The sequence below is a fragment of the Salvelinus namaycush genome, chromosome 14 (genome assembly GCF_016432855.1).
Source record: "Salvelinus namaycush isolate Seneca chromosome 14, SaNama_1.0, whole genome shotgun sequence".
NCBI classification, from domain to species: Eukaryota; Metazoa; Chordata; class Actinopteri; order Salmoniformes; family Salmonidae; genus Salvelinus; species Salvelinus namaycush.
In genome coordinates this window covers 4572210-4593029 of record NC_052320.1, presented here as the reverse complement: position 1 = coordinate 4593029, position 20820 = coordinate 4572210, and the positions used below count along the sequence as shown (strand labels likewise).

At 39.9% G+C, this 20820-nt stretch overlaps 1 protein-coding gene across 5 annotated transcripts in view; it reads left to right on the top strand.

Annotated features, from left to right (window-relative positions):
- LOC120059049 (transcription factor E3-like) overlaps nucleotides 1–20820 on the top strand; it is a 72896-nt gene that overhangs the window by 5972 nt on the left and 46104 nt on the right. For 4 of the 5 annotated variants that reach the window (XM_039007823.1, XM_039007821.1, XM_039007820.1 and 1 more), the window contains exon 2: nucleotides 14410–14521. The exons of the other annotated variant lie outside the window; for it this stretch is intronic. The gene's annotated coding sequence lies outside the window, so the exon portion shown is untranslated. The remainder of the gene's footprint in view (nucleotides 1–14409; nucleotides 14522–20820) is intronic. 5 annotated transcript variants of the gene reach the window in all.

The following is a 20820-nucleotide window of genomic DNA, read 5'->3' as shown; positions in this document are numbered from 1 at the left end:
CAGTGGTAATCTACTATAATCTATTATACAGGGGTAATCTACTATCATCTATTATACAGGGGTACTCTACTATCATCTATTATACAGGGGTACTCTACTATCATCTATTATACAGCGGTAATCTACTATAATCTATTATACAGGGGTAATCTACTATCATCTATTATACAGGGGTAATCTACTATCATCTATTATACAGGGGTAATCTGCTATCATCTATTGTACAGTGGTACTCTGCTATCATCTGGTATACAGGGGTAATCTACTATCATCTATAATCTACTATCATCTATTATACAGGGGTAATCTACTACCATCTATTATACAGGGGTACTCTACTATCATCTATTATACAGGGGTAATCTACTATCATCTATTATACACGAGTAATCTACTATAATCTACTATCATCTATCATACAGGGGTAATCCTCTACCATCTATTATACAGGGGTACTCTACTACCATCTCTTATACAGGGGTAATCTACTATCATCTATTATACAGGGGTAATCTACTATAATCTATTATACAGGGGTAATCTACTATATTATATTATACAGGGGTAATCTACTATCATCTATTATACAGGGGTAATCTACTATCATCTATTATACAGGGGTAATCTACTATCATCTATTATACAGGGGTACTCTACTATCATCTATTATACAGGGGTAATCTACTATCATCTATTATACAGGGGTAATCTACTATAATCTATAATGTACTATTATAATGTACTATCATCTATTATAAAGAGGTAATCTACTATCATCTATTATACAGGGGTAATCTACTATCATCTATTATACAGGGGTAATCTACTATAATCTATAATCTACTATCATCTATTATACAGGGGTAATCTACTACCATCTATTATACAGGGGATACTCTACTATCATCTATTATACAGGGGTAATCTACTATCATCTGTTATACAGGGGTAATCTACTACCATCTCTTATACAGGGGTAATCTGCTATAATCTATTATACAGGGGTAATATACTATCATCTATTATACAGGGGATACTCTACTATCATCTATTATACAGGGGTAATCTACTATCATCTGTTACACAGGGGTAATCTACTACCATCTCTTATACAGGGGTAATCTGCTATAATCTATTATACAGGAGTAATCTGCTATAATCTATTATACAGGGGTAATCTACTATCATCTATTATAAAGGGGTAATCTACTATCATCTATTATACAGGGGTAATCTACTATCATCTATTATACAGGGGTACCCTAGTACCATCTATTATACAGGGGTAATCTACTATCATCTATTATACAGTGGTAATCTGCTATCATCTGGTATACAGGGGTAATCTACTATCATCTATAATCTACTATCGTCTATTATACAGGGGTAATCTACTACTATCTATTATACTGGGGTACTCTACTATCATCTATTACACAAGGGTAATCTACTATCATCTATTATACAGGTGTAATCTACTATCATCTATTATACAGGGGTAATCTACTATCATCTATTATACCGGGGTAATCTACTATCATCTATTATACAGGGGTACTCTACTATCATCTATTATACAGGGGTACTCTACTATCATCTATTATACAGGGGTACCCTACTACCGTCAATTATACAGGGGTAATCTACTATCATCTATTATACAGGGGTAATCTATTATCATCTATTATAAAGGGGTAATCTACTATCATCTATTATACAAGGGTAATCTACGATCATCTATTATACAGGGGTAATCTACTATCATCTATTATACAGCGGTAATCTGCTATCATCTATTGTACAGGGGTACTCTGCTATCATCTGGTATACAGGGGTAATCTACTATCATCTATAATCTACTATCATCTATTATACAGGGGTGATCTACTATCATCTATTATACAGGGGTAATCTACTATAATCTATAATCTACTATCATCTATTATACCGGGGTAATCTACTACCATCTATTGTACAGGGGTACTCTACTATCATCTATTATACAGGGGTAATCTACTATCATCTGTTATACAGGGGTAATCTACTACCATCTCTTATACAGGGGTAATCTGCTATAATCTGTTATACAGGGGTAATCTACTATCATCTATTATACAGGGGTAATCTACTATAATCTATTATACAGGGGTAATCTACTATCATCTATTATACAGGGGTACCCTACTACCATCTATTATACAGGGGTCATCTACTATCATCTATCATCTACTATCATCTATTATACAGGGGTAATCTACTATCATCTATTATACAGGGGTAATCTACTATCATCTATTATACAGGGGTAATCTACTATCATCTATTATACAGGGGTAATCTACTATCATCTGGTATACAGGGGTAATCTACTATCATCTATAATCTACTATCGTCTATTATACAGGGGTAATCTACTACCATCTATTATACAGGGGTACTCTACTATCATCTATTATACAAGGGTAATCTACTATCATCTATTAAACAGGGGTAATCTACTATCATCTATTATACAGGGGTAATCTACTATAATCTATAATCTACTATCATCTATTATACAGGGGTACTCTACTACCATCTATTATACAGGGGTAATCTACTATCATCTATTATACAGGGGTAATCTACTATCATCTATTATACAGGGGTAATCTACTATCATCTATTATACAGGGGTAATCTGCTATCATCTATTATACAGGGGTAATCTACCATCATCTATTATACAGGGGTAATCTACCATCATCTATTATACAGTGGTAATCTACTATAATCTATTATACAGGGGTAGTCTACTATCATCTATTATACAGGGGTACTCTACTATCATCTATTATACAGGGGTAATCTACTATCATCTATTATACACGAGTAATCTACTAGAATCCACTATCATCTATCATACAGGGGTAATCCTCTACCATCTATTATACAGGGGTACTCTACTACCATCTCTTATACAGGGGTAATCTACTATCATCTATTATACAGGGGTAATCTACTATAATCTATTATACAGGGGTAATCTACTATATTCTATTATACAGGGGTAATCTACTATCATCTATTATACAGGGGTAATCTACTATCATCTATTATACAGGGGTAATCTACTATCATCTATTATACAGGGGTAATCTACTATCATCTATTATACAGGGGTAATCTACTATAATCTATAATGTACTATTATAATGTACTATCATCTATTATACAGAGGTAATCTACTATCATCTATTATACAGGGGTAATCTACTATCATCTATTATACAGGGGTAATCTACTATAATCTATAATCTACTATCATCTATTATACCGGGGTAATCTACTACCATCTATTATACAGGGGATACTCTACTATCATCTATTATACAGGGGTAATCTACTATCATCTGTTATACAGGGGTAATCTACTACCATCTCTTATACAGGGGTAATCTGCTATAATCTATTATACAGGGGTAATATACTATCATCTATTATACAGGGGATACTCTACTATCATCTATTATACAGGGGTAATCTACTATCATCTGTTATACAGGGGTAATCTACTACCATCTCTTATACAGGGGTAATCTGCTATAATCTATTATACAGGAGTAATCTGCTATAATCTATTATACAGGGGTAATCTACTATCATCTATTATAAAGGGGTAATCTACTATCATCTATTATACAGGGGTAATCTACTATCATCTATTATACAGGGGTACCCTAGTACCATCTATTATACAGGGGTAATCTACTATCATCTATTATACAGTGGTAATCTGCTATCATCTGGTATACAGGGGTAATCTACTATCATCTATAATCTACTATCGTCTATTATACAGGGGTAATCTACTACTATCTATTATACTGGGGTACTCTACTATCATCTATTACACAAGGGTAATCTACTATCATCTATTATACAGGGGTAATCTACTATCATCTATTATACAGGGGTAATCTACTATAATCTATAATCTACTATCATATATTATACAGGGGTAATCTACTACCATCTATTATACAGGGGTACTCTACTATCATCTATTATACAGGGGTAATCTACTATCATCTATTATATAGGGGTAATCTACTATCATCTATTATACAGGGGTAATCTACTATCATCTATTATACAGGGGTAATGTACTATCATCTATTATACAGGGGTAATCTACCATCATCTATTATACAGTGGTAATCTGCTATCATCTATTATACAGGGGTAATCTACTATCATCTATAATCTACTATCGTCTATTATACAGGGGTAATCTACTACTATCTATTATACTGGGGTACTCTACTATCATCTATTACACAAGGGTAATCTACTATCATCTATTATACAGGGGTAATCTACTATCATCTATTATACAGGGGTAATCTACTATAATCTATAATCTACTATCATATATTATACAGGGGTAATCTACTACCATCTATTATACAGGGGTACTCTACTATCATCTATTATACAGGGGTAATCTACTATCATCTATTATATAGGGGTAATCTACTATCATCTATTATACAGGGGTAATCTACTATCATCTATTATACAGGGGTAATGTACTATCATCTATTATACAGGGGTAATCTACCATCATCTATTATACAGTGGTAATCTACTATAATCTATTATACAGGGGTAATCTACTATCATCTATTATACAGGGGTACTCTACTATCATCTATTATACAGGGGTACTCTACTATCATCTATTATACAGGGTTAATCTACGATCATCTATTATACAGGGGTAATCTTCTATAATCTATAATCTATTTTCATCTATTATACAAGGGTACTCTACTATCATCTATTATACAGGGGTAATCTACTATCATCTATTATACAGGGGTAATCTACTATAATCTATAATCTAATTTCATCTATTATACAGGGGTAATCTACTATCTATTATACAGGGGTAATCTGCTATGATCTATTGTACAGTGGTACTCTGCTATCATCTGGTATACAGGGGTAATCTACTATTATCTATTATACAGGGGTAATCTACTATAATCTACTATCATCTATTATACAGGGGTAATCTACTACCATCTATTATACAGGGGCACTCTACTATCATCTCTTATACAGGGGTAATCTACTATCATCTATTATACAGGGGTAATCTACTATCATCTATTATACAGGGGTAATCTACTATCATCTATTATACAGGGGTACTCTACTATCATCTATTATACAGGGGTAATCTTTTATCATCTATTATACATGGGTAATCTACTATCATCTATTATACAGGGGTAATCTACTATCATCTATTATACAGGGGTAATCTACTATCATCTATTATACAGGGTTAATCTACTATCATCTATTATACAGGGGTACTCTACTATCATCTATTATACAGGGGTAATCTACTATCATCTATTATACAGGGGTAATCTACTATCATCTATTATACAGGGGTAATCTAATATCATCTATTATACAGGGGTACTTTACTATCATCTATTATACATGGGTAATCTACTATCATCTATTATACAGGGGTAATCTACTCGCATCTATTATACAGGGGTACTCTACTATCATCTATTATAGAGGGGTAATCTACTATCATCTATTATACAGGGGTACTCTACTATCAACTATTATACAGGGGTAATCTACTATCATCTATTATACAGAGGTAATCTACTCTCATCTATTATACAGGGGTACTCTACTATCATCTATTATACAGGGGTACTCTACTATCATCTATTATACAGGGGTACTCTACTATCATCTATTATACAGGGGTACTCTACTATCATCTATTTTACAGGGGTATTCAACTATCATCTATTATACAGGGTTAATCTACTATCATCTATTATACAGGGGTACTCTACTATCATCTATTATACAGGGGTACTCTACGATCATCTATTATACAGGGGTACTCTACTATCATCTATTATACAGGGGTAATCTACTATCATCTATTATACAGGGGTAATCTACTATCATCTATTATACAGGGGTGGAGGCCCCTGGGGGGTGGAGGGTGGAGGCCCCTGGGGGGTGGAGGCCCCTGGGCATGTAATCTGACCATGGTAACTGAACTGTAGAAAGCTGGTGAACCTAATTTACCCATCTAGCTAATATGTCCAGTTGTTAATCAACTGGACATTCCTGACTGGTTATAAATAGCTCTCTAAGGTCTGTCAGTGAATGACATAAGAGGGAAAATGGCCGTTCGATACCAAATTAATTGCACCTTGTACAGCCATTCTACTATTACAACTCTCGACACAAATAAGTTGAAATCTGAGCTGAGTTTAGGGATGGGTTGTTTACCATATTTTATGATATACCGGTATTGATGCAGGGACCGGTTTGGGTTTTTACTTTACCTTTAGCGCTTTCTCTCGGTGCCACTTTCCACACAGACCACGCCACCTGTCAATCAAGGAGCTCATTTGATGTTCCTCAACCACGAGACACAGTCTGCATTGTCAACGCAGCACATACAACAATGTTGATGACAACAATGCTGTTCTCACTTTGCTTCTCAATATAAATCCACTAGCGTTCTATAATGACACTATTAGTTTGTGTTTCATACATCTGCAAACCACTAGTTTGTTTTTTCTTAGCAAGTTGCCCTAAATCTTGTGAGATGCTAATTGTTAGCCGCTAATGCTAATCGCTAGCTAATAAATGTACTAAGAGCAAACGTAGCTAGCTAATACAGGCTGATAATACCAGTGATGGTGTAGACCTAAATCAGCATGTTGTTTGTGCAACAGTATCTACTAAACCAAAGAGGAATATGCAAAACAAGAATATGTTAGCTACATGAAGTAGCGAAGAGAAAACATGCAATGTAGCCAAAGCTTATAGGGTCCCTAGGAAACACTTATCAACACTTTAGTTCCTACCCTGTCACAATAACTACTCCCTGGCATTTTAGTTCGTTGTCATCTCAAACAGGACTCACTAAACAGAGAACATCCCTGGTCATCCCTACTGCCTCTGATCTGGAGGACTCACTAAACAGAGAACATCCCTGGTCATCCCTACTGCCTCTGATCTGGAGGACTCACTAAACAGAGAACATCCCTGGTCATCCCTACTGCCTCTGATCTGGAGGACTCACTAAACAGAGAACATCCCTGGTCATCCCTTCTGCCTCTGATCTGAAGGACTCACTAAACACAAATGCTTTGTTTGTAAATGATGTCTGAGTGTTGGAGTGTTCCCCTGGCTATCTGTAAATAAAATAAAAACAAGAAAATGCTGGCATCTGGTTTGCTTAATATAAGGAATTTGAAATGATTTATACTTTTACTTTTGATACTTAAGTACATTTTATCAATTACATTTACTTTTGATACTTAATTATATTTAAAACCAAATACTTTTAGACTTTTACTCAAGTAGTATTTTGCTGGGTGACTTTCACTTTTACTTGAGTCATTTTCTATTATCATATCTTTACTTTTACTCAAGTATGACAATTGGGTACTATTTCCACCACTGCAATTGAGTGCAGGAAATGCAGAAATTATAAAAGTGCTGAAATTTGTTTTGGTTGAAGTTGAATTGAACAGTATAAACCAGTCAGAATGGAGAAAGACACATTGAAATCACTTAGAATGTATGTGTTACCACCCCTAGGATCACTTATAAAGCAAATGTAGAACTTTTAATATAAAAAAAAAAAAATACCGTCATACCGTCCAATTTTTTTTAAAATACCGTGATATAATATTTAGGCCATATCGCTCAGCCCTAGCTGAGTTCCTAAAAAATATATACACTACCATTCAAAGGTTTGGGGTCACGTAGATATTTGTGTTCCAATGGCACGTTGTGTTAGCTAATGACCAACATCCCTCTGTGAGGCACATGGATCCCCCGCCAGCAGTTTAGAACAGGTTCAAGCCTGGGCCTAGTCCTTGCTGATGGGAACATCCTGGGCCTAGTCCTTGTTGACGGGAACATCCTGGGCCTTGTTGTCAGTTGACGGGAACATCCTGGGCCTGGTCCTTGTTGTCAGTTGACGGGAACATCCTGGGCCTAGGCCTTGTTGTCAGTTGACGGGAACATCCTGGGCCTAGTCCTTGTTGTCAGTTGACGAAAACATCCTGGGCCTAGTCCTTGTTGTCAGTTGACGGGAACATCCTGGGCCTAGTCCTTGTTGTCAGTTGACGGGAACATCCTGGGCCTAGTCCTTGTTGTCAGTTGACGGGAACATCCTGTGCCTAGTCCTTGTTGATGGGAACATCCTGGGCCTAGTCCTTGTTGTCAGTTGACGGGAACATCCTGGGCCTAGTCCTTGTTGATGGGAACATCCTGGGCCTAGTCCTTGTTGTCAGTTGACGGGAACATCCTGGGCCTAGTCCTTGTTGATGGGAACATCCTGGGCCTGGTCCTTGTTGTCAATTGATGGGAACATATTGGGCCTAGTCCTTGTTGTCAATTGATGGGAACATATTGGGCCTAGTCCTTGTTGTCAATTGATGGGAACATCTTGGGCCTAGTCCTTGTTATCAATTGATGGGAACATCCTGGGCCTAGTCCTTGTTGATGGGAACACCCTAGTCCTTGTTAATGGGAACATCCTAGTCCTTGTTGATGGGAACATCCTGGGCCTAGTCCTTGTTGTCAATTGATGGGAACATCCTGGGCCTAGTCCTTGTTGATGGGAACATCCTGGGCCTGGTCCTTGTTGTCAATTGATGGGAACATATTGGGCCTAGTCCTTGTTGTCAATTGATGGGAACATCCTGGGCCTTGTTGTCAGTTGACGGGAACATCCTGGGCCTAGTCCTTGTTGTCAGTTGACGGGAACATCCTGGGCCTAGTCCTTGTTGTCAGTTGACGGGAACATCCTGGGCCTAGTCCTTGTTGTCAGTTGACGGGAACATCCTGGGCCTAGTCCTTGTTGTCAGTTGACGGGAACATCCTGGACCTAGTCCTTGTTGATGGGAACATCCTAGTCCTTGTTGATGGGAACATCCTGGGCCTTGTTGTCAATTGATGGGAACATCTTGGGCCTAGTCCTTGTTGATGGGAACATCTTGGGCCTAGTAGTTGTTGATGGGAACATCCTGGGCCTAGTCCTTGTTGTCAGTTGATGGGAACATCTTGGGCCTAGTAGTTGTTGATGGGAACATCCTGGGCCTAGTCCTTGTTGATGGGAACATCCTGGGCCTGGTCCTTGTTGTCAATTGATGGGAACATCTTGGGCCTAGTCCTTGTTGATGGGAACATCCTGGGCCTAGTCCTTGTTTTCAGTTGATGGAAACATTCTAGAATGTAATGAGCAATGATGTGGAAGTAACATGACCAGACATTTAACCAGCTACCACCCACCTATCAGTTAAGGTGTGGTGTGTTTGGCTATTGTCGTTGTTGTTCTTTAGATTTTAATATTATACAACCAGGTAAGTTAACTGAGAACACATACTCTTTTAAGGCCATGACCTGAGGAAGAGTTGCAAGTGAGAGGTGATTTACCTAAAACATAGCAGTCTGTGTATTCCTATGTATCTGGATGATAATATAGTAATACTACCTAGCACCCATTTTTAGTATGTTATGTGATCCCTGCAAGAATTGAACCCTCAATCTTGGCGATGCTAGCGATGCTAGCGATACACTAGCGCCGACAGAATGGTTGTCTCGCTTCGAGTCCTTAGGAAACTATGCAGTATTTTTTTTTATTTGATGTATTATTTCTTACAGAAGAGGCAGATGGAGCGGCCTCCTGGTCAGGCTCCGTAGACATGCACATCGCCCACCACTCCCAAGTATACTACTCGCCAATGTCCAGTCTCTTGACAACAAGGTAGATGAAATTCGAGCAAGGGTTGCCTTCCAGAGAGACATCAGAAATTGTAACATTCTCTGCTTCACGGAAACATGGCACTCTCGGGATATGTTGTTGGAGTCGGTTCAGCCACCGGGCTTCTGCGTCGTGCCGACAGAGATAAACACCTCTCTGGGAAGAAGAAGAAGGGCGGGGGTGTATGCTCCATGATTAACGACTCATTGTGTAATCATAACAACATACAGGAACTCAAGTCCTTCTGCTCACCCAACATAGAATTCCTTACAATCAAATGCCGGCCATATTATCTCCCAAGAGATTTCTCATCAGTTATCGTCACAGCTCGACGGCCGTCAAGGAATTTCACTGGACTCTATGTAAACTGGAAACCATATATCCTGAGGCTGCATTTATTGTAGCGGATTTTAACAAAGCAAATTTGAAAACAAGGCAACCTAAATTCTATCAGCATATTGATTGCAGCACTCGCGCGGGCAATACACTGGACCACTGCTACTCTAACTTCAGGCGATGCATACAAGGCCCTCCCTCGCCCTCCCTTCGGCAAATCCGACCACAACTCCATCTTGCTCCTACCGTCTTATAGGCAGAAACTCAAACGGGATGTACCCGTGACTAGAACCATTCAACGCTGGTCTGACCAATCGGAATCCACGCTTCAAGATTGTTTTGATCACGAGGACTGACAAATGTTCCCGAGCAGCCTCAGAGAATATCATCGATCTATACGCTGACTCTGTGAGTGACTTTATAAGGAAGTGCATTGGAGATGTTGTACCCACTGTGACTATTAAAACCTACCCAAACCCTGTGCCACCAGAGTCTCTGGGTTCGCGCCCAGGCTCTGTCGCAGCCGGCCGCGACCGGGAGGTCCGTGGGGCGACGCACAATTGGCTTAGCGTCGTCCGGGTTAGGGAGGGTTTGGCCGGTAGGGATATCCTTGTCTCATCGCGCTCCAGCGACTCCTGTGGCGGGCCGGGCGCAGTGCGCGCTAACCGAGGGGGCCAGGTGCACGGTGTTTCCTCCGACACATTGGTGCGGCTGGCTTCCGGGTTGGAGGCGTGCTGTGTTAAGAAGCAGTGCGGCTTGGTTGGGTTGTGCTTCGGAGGACGCATGGCTTTCGACCTTCGTCTCTCCCGAGCCCGTACGGGAGTTGTAGCGATGAGACAAGATAGTAATTACTAGCGATTGGATACCACGAAAATTGGGGAGAAAAGGGGATAAAATAAAAAAAATAAAAAAACCTACCCAAACCAGAAACCATGGATGGATGGCGGCATTTGTGCAAAACTGAACTAACTCAGAGAGGCTGCTGTGCCTACATAGCGACATAATATCACTGGCCACTTTAATAAATGGATCACTCATCACTTTAAACAATGGCATTTTAATAACGTTAACATATCTTACATTACTCATCTCATATGTATATACTCGACCTTATACCATCTATTGCACCATGCCGCTCATCCATATATTTATATATAGATATTGTTATTCCTCCCTTTAGATTTGTGTGTATTTGGTAGTTGTTGGGGAATTGTTAGATTACTTGTTAGATATTACTGCACTGTTTGGAACTAGAAGCACAAGCATTTTGATACACTCGCATTAACATCTGCTAACCATGTGTATGTGAACAATAAGATTTTATTTTATTTGACTCTTACCAACTGAGCCACACGGGACCACTGTATGTCTCTGTGTTTTAATATATGTTACTGACCTGTAGTTGTATATTCCTTACCTGTAGTTGTATGTTACTGACCTGTAGTTGTATATTACTGACCTGTAGTTGTATGTTACTGACCTGTAGTTGTATATTAATGTCCTGTAGTTGTATGTTACTGACCTGTAGTTGTATGTTACTGACCTGTAGTTGTATGTTACTGACCTGTAGTTGTATGTTACTGACCTGTAGTTGTATACTACTGACCTGTAGTTGTATGTTCCTGACCTGTAGTTGTATATTACTGACCTGTAGTTGTATGTTACTGACCTGTAGTTGTATATTAATGTCCTGTAGTTGTATGTTACTGACCTGTAGTTGTATGTTACTGACCTGTAGTTGTATGTTACTGACCTGTAGTTGTATGTTACTGACCTGTAGTTGTATACTACTGACCTGTAGTTGTATGTTCCTGACCTGTAGTTGTATGTTACTGACCTGTAGTTGTATATTACTGACCTGTAGTTGTATATTACTGACCTGTAGTTGTATGTTACTGACCTGTAGTTGTATGTTACTGACCTGTAGTTGTATATTACTGACCTGTAGTTGTATGTTCCTGACCTGTAGTTGTATGTTACTGACCTGTAGTTGTATGTTACTGACCTGTAGTTGTATGTTACTGACCTGTAGTTGTATGTTACTGACCTGTAGTTGTATGTTACTGACCTGTAGTTGTATGTTCCTGACCTGTAGTTGTATATTACTGACCTGTAGTTGTATATTACTGACCTGTAGTTGTATATTACTGACCTGTAGTTGTATGTTACTGACCTGTAGTTGTATGTTCCTGACCTGTAGTTGTATGTTACTGACCTGTAGTTGTATGTTACTGACCTGTAGTTGTATGTTACTGACCTGTAGTTGTATGTTACTGACCTGTAGTTGTATGTTCCTGACCTGTAGTTGTATATTACTGACCTGTAGTTGTATATTACTGACCTGTAGTTGTATGTTACTGACCTGTAGTTGTATGTTACTGACCTGTAGTTGTATATTACTGACCTGTAGTTGTATGTTCCTGACCTGTAGTTGTATATTAATGTCCTGTAGTTGTATGTTACTGACCTGTAGTTGTATGTTACTGACCTGTAGTTGTATGTTACTGACCTGTAGTTGTATGTTACTGACCTGTAGTTGTATGTTACTGACCTGTAGTTGTATGTTCCTGACCTGTAGTTGTATGTTCCTGACCTGTAGTTGTATGTTACTGACCTGTAGTTGTATATTACTGACCTGTAGTTGTATATTACTGACCTGTAGTTGTATATTACTGACCTGTAGTTGTATATTACTGACCTGTAGTTGTATGTTACTGACCTGTAGTTGTATATTACTGACCTGTAGTTGTATGTTACTGACCTGTAGTTGTATATTACTGACCTGTAGTTGTATATTACTGACCTGTAGTTGTATGTTACTGACCTGTAGTTGTATGTTACTGACCTGTAGTTGTATATTACTGACCTGTAGTTGTATGTTCCTGACCTGTAGTTGTATGTTATTGACCTGTAGTTGTATACTACTGACCTGTAGTTGTATGTTACTGACCTGTAGTTGTATGTTACTGACCTGTAGTTGTATATTACTGACCTGTAGTTGTATGTTACTGACCTGTAGTTGTATATTACTGACCTGTAGTTGTATATTACTGACCTGTAGTTGTATGTTACGGACCTGTAGTTGTATGTTACTGACCTGTAGTTGTATGTTACTGACCTGTAGTTGTATGTTCCTGACCTGTAGTTGTATATTACTGACCTGTAGTTGTATATTACTGACCTGTAGTTGTATGTTACTGACCTGTAGTTGTATGTTACTGACCTGTAGTTGTATATTACTGACCTGTAGTTGTATGTTCCTGACCTGTAGTTGTATATTAATGTCCTGTAGTTGTATGTTACTGACCTGTAGTTGTATGTTACTGACCTGTAGTTGTATGTTACTGACCTGTAGTTGTATGTTACTGACCTGTAGTTGTATGTTACTGACCTGTAGTTGTATACTACTGACCTGTAGTTGTATGTTCCTGACCTGTAGTTGTATGTTCCTGACCTGTAGTTGTATGTTACTGACCTGTAGTTGTATATTACTGACCTGTAGTTGTATATTACTGACCTGTAGTTGTATATTACTGACCTGTAGTTGTATATTACTGACCTGTAGTTGTATGTTACTGACCTGTAGTTGTATATTACTGACCTGTAGTTGTATGTTACTGACCTGTAGTTGTATATTACTGACCTGTAGTTGTATATTACTGACCTGTAGTTGTATGTTACTGACCTGTAGTTGTATGTTACTGACCTGTAGTTGTATATTACTGACCTGTAGTTGTATGTTCCTGACCTGTAGTTGTATGTTATTGACCTGTAGTTGTATACTACTGACCTGTAGTTGTATGTTACTGACCTGTAGTTGTATGTTACTGACTTGTAGTTGTATATTACTGACCTGTAGTTGTATGTTACTGACCTGTAGTTGTATATTACTGACCTGTAGTTGTATATTACTGACCTGTAGTTGTATGTTACGGACCTGTAGTTGTATGTTACTGACCTGTAGTTGTATGTTACTGACCTGTAGTTGTATATTACTGACCTGTAGTTGTATGTTACTGACCTGTAGTTGTATATTACTGACCTGTAGTTGTATGTTACTGGCCTGTAGTTGTATGTTCCTGACCTGTAGTTGTATGTTACGGACCTGTAGTTGTATGTTCCTGACCTGTAGTTGTATGTTACTGACCTGTAGTTGTATGTTCCTGACCTGTAGTTGTATATTACTGACCTGTAGTTGTATGTTCCTGACCTGTAGTTGTATGTTACTGACCTGTAGTTGTATGTGTTTCCAGTGTGGAGCCTCTCCTACCTGAGTCTGGGATAGAGGCGGACATACAGGTCAAGAGCATCCTCTCTTCAGACTGATACCTTCTACCAGCTGTAAAGCCAGCCCATCACTCTGAGGTGAACACACACACGCACACTCACGCGCACGCACACACACACGCACACACACACACACACACACACACACACACACACTGTTCTAGGTGAGACCAGACACCACATTCATCTCTGTCCTTCCTCTCATTACTTTCCCCTCTGTCCATTTTGTAGTACTGTTTAACATAGCGTGTCTGTGCATGCCTTGCTGGGCGAGAGGCTGAACCCCCCCTCTCTCTGTCTGTCTGTCTGTCTCTCACTGTCTCTCCCCTCTCTCTCTCTGTCTGTCTGTCTCTCGCTGTCTGTCATGCTGTCTGTCTCTCACTGTCTCTCCCTCTCTCTGTCTGTCTCTCTGTCTGTCTGTCTCTGTCTGTCTCTCTCACTCCCCCTCTTTCTATCTGTCTGTCTCTCGCTGTATGTCTCTCACTGTCTCCCCCCTCTCTCTCTCTCTCTATGTCTGTCTGTCTCTCGCTGTCTGTCACGCTGTCTGTCTCTCACTGTCTCTCCCTCTCTCTGTCTGTCTGTCTGTCTCTCGCTGTCTGTCTCTCACTCCCCCTCTCTCTATTTGTCTGTCTCTCGCTGTAAGTCTCTCACTGTCTCCCCCCTCTCTCTCTCTCACTCTCTGTCTGTCTGTCTCTCGCTGTCTGTCTCTCGCTGTTTGTCTGTCTCTCTGTCTGTCTGTCTCTCGCTGTCTGTCTCTCACTCCCCCCCTCTCTCTATCTGTCTGTCTCTCGCTGTATGTCTCTCACTCTCTCCCCTCTCCCCCCCCCCTCTCTCGCTCTCTGTCTGTCTGTCTGTCTCTCGCTGTCTGTCTCTCGCTGTCTGTCTGTCTGTCTGTCTCTTGCTGTCTGTCTCTCTCTCTTTCTCTCTGTGTTTGTGTACATGTATGTGTGCGAAGCTGGGCATCAGGTTACTGCTGTGATTCCTGTCAGTCAGTACCCTGGGAGTTTCCAGACTGTACTCACCAGTGACTCAGCATGAATGTGTGTATAGTATTAGTAGCACGAACAATATATAACCAAATATGAGATATCTTCACTTCCACTGTGGAGAGGTTGTGTTCGTTTGTTGAAGGTTACAGTAGTAACTTACTTTCACAACTTTAGATAGTAATATTGATCTTAGACTCACACAAAACCTTAGATAGTCATGTTAGTTCAAGCGTGATCATGTTGTGGGAAATTCTGACTGGGAAAGCCCTCCCCGGTGTGGAGGTAAGGTGTTGGGTAACGTGAATGTGTAATTCTGATCCCCTTTGTCTCCTCTATCCAGGGGCTTCCCAGTGAGTGACTGGGCAGTATTTGGTTCCGCCCTTAGGAAGATGATGTTTACAGCGGGGGGTTTAGGATGTAGGGCAACATATCCCCTTGTTGTTGGGTTGAGATTAGAGCCGTCCCAGTGCTTACACACTCACACAACCTAACATAGTAAATGTTTCTGCAAGGCCAAATTCTTGTGGGAATTTCTGACTGTTTAGTGAAGGAATGGGCAACCCCCTTTTGTAGTATTCAGACCCCTTGACTTTTTCCACATTTTGTTACGTTACAGCCTTATACTAAAATGGATTAAATTATTTTATTTCATCATCAATCTACACACAATACCCCATAATGACATCACAATACCCCATAATGGCATCACAATACCCCATAATGACATCACAATACCCCATAATGACATCACAATACCCCATAATGACAAAGCAAAAACAGGTTTTCAAGAAATTTTTGCAAATGTATTTAAATTAAATTCAGACCCTTTGCTATGAGACTCGAAATTGAGCTCAGGTGCATCCTGTTTCCATTGATCATCCTTGAGATGTTTCTACAACTTGATTGGAGTCCACCTGTGGTAAATTCAATTGATTGGACATGATTTGGAAAGGCACACACCTGTCTATATAAGGTCCCACAGTTGACAGTGCATTTCAGAACAAAAACCAAGCCATGAGGTCGAAGGAATTGTCCGTAGAGCTCTGAGACAGGATTGTGTCGAGGCAAAATTCTGCATCATTGAAGATCCCCATGAACACATTGGCCTCCATCATTCTTAAATGGAAGAAGTTTGGAACCACCAAGACTCTTCCTAGAGCTGGCCGCCTGGCCAAACTGAGCCATCAGGGGAGAAGGGCCTTGGTCAGGGAGGTGACTAGTTTGATTAGCTTGCTAATCGATTATCATTCACACCACAGTTGCTATTTTCGGTAGCTAGTTAAACATGACAAACTGACAAAGATTAGTATCGTATCGTGCATGGTTTAGCACATTCGCAATCAATATTAAACAGCAGAATGAAACTGGCTAGCTAGCTGGCTATAACATTAACTGTATGCTACTGGCTAGCTAGCTGTTTATAACGTTACCTGTATGCAACTGGCTAGCTAGCTAGCTGTTTATAACGTTACCTGTATGCAACTGGCTAGCTAGCTGTTTATAACGTTACCTGTATGCAACTGGCTAGCTAGCTGTTTATAACGTTACCTGTATGCTACTGGCTAGCTAGCTAGCTGTCTAGCGAACAATAGCTAACAACGAAAACAACTTTTTCGTTTGAGCCAATAATATAAGCTCATTCTTGGCATTTTAACTGTAGACTCTTACCGGTGTATGAATTATGATGATTCACAGCAAACTCAGACACTTAAATAATAATTTCCACTCGGCTTCAACCAGACTGCTTTTAGCCACAGAAGAGAGAACTGTGTCGATACCAGCAGCTCTATTCAGGACAACACTGTTATTGCTGCAGGTAGCCTGGTGGTTAGAGCGTTGGACTAGTAACCAGCAGGTAGCCTAGTGGTTAGAGCGTTGGACTAGTAACCAGCAGGTAGCCTAGTGGTTAGAGCGTTGGACTAGTAACCAGCAGGTAGCCTAGTGGTTAGAGCGTTGGACTAGTAACCAGCAGGTAGCCTAGTGGTTAGAGCGTTGGACTAGTAACCAGCAGGTAGCCTAGTGGTTAGAGCGTTGGACTAGTAACCAGCAGGTAGCCTAGTGGTTAGAGCGTTGGACTAGTAACCAGCAGGTAGCCTAGTGGTTAGAGCGTTGGACTAGTAACCAGCAGGTAGCCTAGTGGTTAGAGCGTTGGACTAGTAACCAGCAGGTAGCCTAGTGGTTAGAGCGTTGGACTAGTAACCAGCAGGTAGCCTAGTGGTTAGAGCGTTGGACTAGTAACCAGCAGGTAGCCTGGTGGTTAGAGCGTTGGACTAGTAACCAGCAGGTAGCCTAGTGGTTAGAGCGTTGGACTAGTAACCAGCAGGTAGCCTGGTGGTTAGAGCGTTGGACTAGTAACTGAAATGGTTGCAAGATCGAATCCCCGAGCCGACAAGGTTAAAAATCTGTCGTTCTGCCCCTGAACAAGGCAGTTAACACACCGTTCCTAGGCCGTCATTGAAAATAACAATTTGTTCTTAACTGACTTGCCTAGTTACAAAAAGGTTTTTTTTTTAAATTCAAAGAAAATTGAAAGCTTTAGCTACACTTTGCATGTTGTCCATGATGAAAATATGAGTACATGATCTATGGATCTTTCAAATGTCCGCGTTAGTAGAGAACAGGATGTGCTATTTGACAGAGAAGCCTTGAGTGACAGAATGGACTCAATTCAATTCAAGGGGCTTTATTGGCATGGGAAACATGTGTTAACATTGCCAAAGCAAGTGAGGTAGATCATATACAAACTCTGTTTCTCCTGAATGTCCCAGCCCCCTTATTATCTCAACCAATCATGGCTAGGCGAGATTCTGTATTTTCTCTGTGTCTAAATAGCTTTGTGATTTTCACATTTGATGTATATTTACAGATTACATACAGGTTTGTTATTAAGGCACATGAAAGTCCACATGCTCAAAAAGGCATTTCTGCAAAGAAATACATTTAGATGATGAAAAGAAAGTTGGAAAATTAGTCTTAGGCCCAGCTTCAAGAATCGGAGCACAAATGTGTAGAATTGAAGCAAACGTGCTTTAAAACTGCAACACGTTATCTATGCCCCATGGCAAAATGTGTAGAATTGAAGGAAATGAACTCTAAAAATGTAAACAAAAATTCTCTCTGCTATCAAGAGGGTGGGACCGCTTAAAATGTTTTGCTGGCGAGGTGGCTAGTTCCGGTTCTGACTGCATTTGTGGGTATGGATGTGGTTACACAGAACCACGGGCCACTGATGAGATCAGAACCACTGATGAGTTCAGAACCACGGGCCACTGATGAGTTCAGAACCACTGATGAGTTCAGAACCATGGGCTACTGATGAGTTCAGAACCACGGGCTACTGATGGGTTCAGGGCTACTGATGAGTTCAGAACCACGGGCTACTGATGAGTTCAGAACCACTGATGAGTTCAGAACCACTGATGAGTTCAGAACCACTGATGAGTTCAGAACCACGGGCTACTGATGAGTTCAGAACCACGGGCTACTGATGAGTTCAGAACCACTGATGAGTTCAGAACCACTGATGAGTTCAGAACCACGGGCTACTGATGAGTTCAGAACCACGGGCTACTGATGAGTTCAGAACCACAGGCTACTGATGAGTTCAGGGTTACTGATGAGTTCAGAACCACTGATGAGTTCAGAACCACGTTCTACTGATGAGTTCAGGGCTACTGATGAGTTCAGAACCACGTTCTACTGATGAGTTCAGGGCTACTGATGAGTTCAGAACCACGTTCTACTGATGAGTTCAGGGCTACTGATGAGTTCAGAACCACGTTCTACTGATGAGTTCAGGGCTACTGATGAGTTCAGAACCACGTTCTACTGATGAGTTCAGGGTTACTGATGAGTTCAGAACCACGGGCTACTGATGAGTTCAGAACCACGTTCTACTGATGAGTTCAGGGTTACTGATGAGTTCAGAACCACGTTCTACTGATGAGTTCAGGGCTACTGATGAGTTCAGAACCACGTTCTACTGATGAGTTCAGGGCTACTGATGAGTTCAGAACCACGTTCTACTGATGAGTTCAGGGTTACTGATGAGTTCAGAACCACGGGCTACTGATGAGTTCAGATTTTTTGTGGCTCCTATCAAAGTTGCCCGTCACTGGTTTTTCTTTATATTCCCCCATCTCCTCGTCTCGGGTCCTGGGGCTTCCCAGTGACTGAATCAACCAGAATACACTTTGAGAAAGATGATGTTTACAGAAGAGGGTTAGGGTCCCCTGTGTAAGGGTACAAGGGTGTTTAATGTGTTGTTTGTTTTTTAGTTCAGATCCAGGTGCTTCCCAGTGAGTGAGTCATGAGCTGTTATTTCGCTGATGTATCTATCTACATGTGACCACAGAGTCTTGTGAAATAGTCTTCTGTACTTTCAGTTGTCTCTGTCTTGTTTGTGTAAACGGACTTCTTCTATAATGTAACTGTTCTAATGTAACAAGCCATCTGAACTCTGACCTCAACTTTGCTACATGTCGTTGTAACTACATAATATCGTCACTTCTATTTCTCGCTGAGGTCTGCCTCTTTATCAGGGAGACTGACGGGTCTTGTTTTTTTATTAACTTTTTATTTAATCAGGGGAACCCATTTGAGACAAATGCCTAATTTACAATGGTGCCCTGAGAACAGAACAAATTACATCAATACAGTACAAACTACAAGACAGCTATAAATACAGTACAAACTACAAGACAGCTATAAATACATTACAAACTACAAGACAGCTATAAATACAGTACAAACTACACGACAGCTATAAATACAGTACAAACTACAAGACAGCTATAAATACAGTACAAACTACAAGACAGCTATAAATACAGTACAAACTACACGACAGCTATAAATACAGTACAAACTACACGACAGCTATAAATACAGTACAAACTACAAGACAGCTATAAATACAGTACAAACTACAAGACAGCTATAAATACAGTACAAACTACACGACAGCTATAAATACATTACAAACTACACGACAGCTATAAATACATTACAAACTACAAGACAGCTATAAATGCATTACAAACTACAAGACAGCTATAAGTACATTACAAACTACAAGACAGCTATAAATACAGTACAAACTACACGACAGCTATAAATACATTACAAACTACACGACAGCTATAAATACATTACAAACTACACGACAGCTATAAATACATTACAAACTACAAGACAGCTATAAATGCATTACAAACTACAAGACAGCTATAAGTACATTACAAACTACAAGACAGCTATAAATACAGTACAAACTACACGACAGCTATAAATACATTACAAACTACACGACAGCTATAAATACAGTACAAACTACACGACAGCTATAAATACATTACAAACTACAAGACAGCTATAAATACAGTACAA